The 2500-nt window shown below is 49.0% G+C and overlaps 1 protein-coding gene across 1 annotated transcript in view; it reads right to left on the minus strand.

The window, feature by feature from the left end:
* LOC135111435 (homeobox protein aristaless-like) overlaps positions 1–2500 on the minus strand; it is a 75580-nt gene that overhangs the window by 45081 nt on the left and 27999 nt on the right. The gene's annotated exons all lie outside the window — the stretch shown is intronic.

Genomic DNA, 2500 nt, shown 5'->3' on the forward strand with positions numbered 1-2500 from the left:
TTTCGTAAAGCTTGCAGTTCAGCCTGTTTGTAGGGCATGATGATGATGATGATGATGATGATGATGATGGTATTGATGCTTGATGATTAGAGTAATACTGATGATACTAATAATGGTGATGATGATGATGATGATGATGATGGTGATGAAAATAATAGTAATGAGAGAAAGATGATAATGATAATAGATGCAATAACAACGAAGACAATGAAAGTAAAAAAAAAAAAAAAATAATAATAATAATAATAATAATAATAATAATAATAACAAACAATAATAACAAAAAATAATATCAATGTAATACACACTAGTAACACCAACAACAAAATAGCAACAACAGTAACAACAAAATCCACACCACATGGTCTATAAAAAAAAACAAGACGTGTGAATAATCCCTTTAATGAAGACCCAGGTACCCCACAAGCACCGACGCTCCTCCCTGGCACGGTGGGCACTGAAGGGGTCGCCGCCGGGGACACGCGCATCCTCTCCCTGCAGGACGCGGCGATCATCCAGCAGCTGATATGTTAGCGGGTAAGTGCGCGGATCGCCTCGTTCACCGCGTCCTCACCTCGCCGGGAGCCGCTGAATAAAGTGAAAATTACATGGTAAGGGTGAGCGGATGTGTGATGGGGTGGCTGGAGGCGGCGGTGGTGGTGGCGGTGGCGGCGGCGGCGGCGGCGGAGGGCAAGGCGACAAGTAATACACAGCCTGGCCCACACGTCCACACTGGCTCTCTTTGTGCTCCCTTTCCTGCTCTCTAGCCCGCAGTTTCTTTCCAGCGTGCGTTCTTCTCTCCTCGCCTTGGTGGGAAATTAATAATAATGTATTGTGAAGTGACAGCATGACGGGGATAGACAAATTATCTATCATCCCAGCAAGATTGAAGCGATTATCTACTGTAATGGCTAGCGTCGACTTCGGGCTGGCTGAGGCGCCCCACCGCTACCCGCCATCAGCCCGCCCCTCCGCCCCTGCAGCCCGCCCCTCCATCTCTGCCTCCCCGTACCTAGACTGGCATCAGCCCTCTTCATTATCCTGAAATACGACAGCTGGAGGAGGTAACAGTATTCCTGCAGAGGTAAATTTGTCGCCACGCATGCGCCTCCGACAGCCGCGGCCAAGACTCTCAGCCCTCCTCCGATCCTCCTCCACCTCCGTCCCTTCCCTTCCTCCCGGTAACTGACATGTCACTTCCCTCCCTCCCCCACGACGCGTGTTTGTTGTTGCATGTTCGCAAACAACCCATTAAATCACCGATAACCTCCTTACCTACACAATTCACCGCCGTATAAAATCAACTGATAACTTGAAACTCAATCTCCCGGCTAACTGTTCCTCCCGCGTGATGCCATACAGCGGGACCTAATTTTCCCTTTCCCTTTCCCTGTCAACACATCGAGAAATGCGGTCCCGGTGCTGTCTACTCTTTGATATCAACGATTTATTGAGTGTGTGAGTGTTAGGCGCGCTCCTCACCACACGCACGGATCAATAAGAGCTATTATAGATAAGGAAAGAACGCGTCTTGACTCCGGCACCCGGACTCCGCCTCCCGCAGGACCGCCATCTTTGGACGTCACCCAGGTCCCGCCCACTGGGAGGAGCCGGCCGCCCTCCCCACCTGCCCGACGCATAGCATGTGACTGCCCACTTAATTTACCGCAACGAGTTATATTCCACGTGTAAAATATTCCTCAACATGTATCTTTATGTCTCACTAATGAAAGAGGCTATTATTTTCCCCAATTCAGTCACGAAGAAGCGACGGCGACGGGGGCGGCGGCGAGGCGGCGACGACGTGCGTGAGCGAAGGCTGGAACGCAAGCAAAACAAATGGCATTATGTGACGTATTGCGCTGACACGGTGATATTAACCTCGCCTGATTCCATCTTCCGAAGCCTCGTAAATCACGTGGCAGGGTGCGGCGGTTCAGGGGAATGGAGACGACGAGGAAATAATGTGCTTGTGATTCTTTCCTGCCTGCGTTGTCTTCATTTGAGGCTTCTGGTGGCGCTCAGGGCGACTCGGGATGGCTGGATCTGAAGTGTTTTGAATGCATTGTCTTCCTTCAGTGTGGACAGTGTTTATTTACTTGTTATCATCAGGATCTCTCGCTGTGTAATAGATGTTTTAACTCTCTCTCTCTCTCTCTCTCTCTCTCTCTCTCTCTCTCTCTCTCTCTCTCTCTCTCTCTCTCTCTCTCTCTCTCTCTCTCTCTCTCTCTCTCTCTCTCTCTCTCTCTCAGACGTGGATACTGGTGTCATTAGAGTAGCATCAAGAGGCACCGCAGGCCACACAGTCCTCGCCCTGCTCGCCTTTAGTGCAATCTTTACTTTGACACACTTCCAATTACCTCCACTCAAATGCTACAGTGTCACATTTTTAACAATAATTTTCTCCCCACTCATTTCCTGCAGCAGAGGATGAGATGAAGACCTTGTTTAATTTCTTTATCTCATGCTCTTTTACTTTTTTCTCTCTCCTTACTTTGAC

Source organism: Scylla paramamosain, chromosome 22, assembly GCF_035594125.1.
Source record: "Scylla paramamosain isolate STU-SP2022 chromosome 22, ASM3559412v1, whole genome shotgun sequence".
Classification (NCBI taxonomy): Eukaryota; Metazoa; Arthropoda; class Malacostraca; order Decapoda; family Portunidae; genus Scylla; species Scylla paramamosain.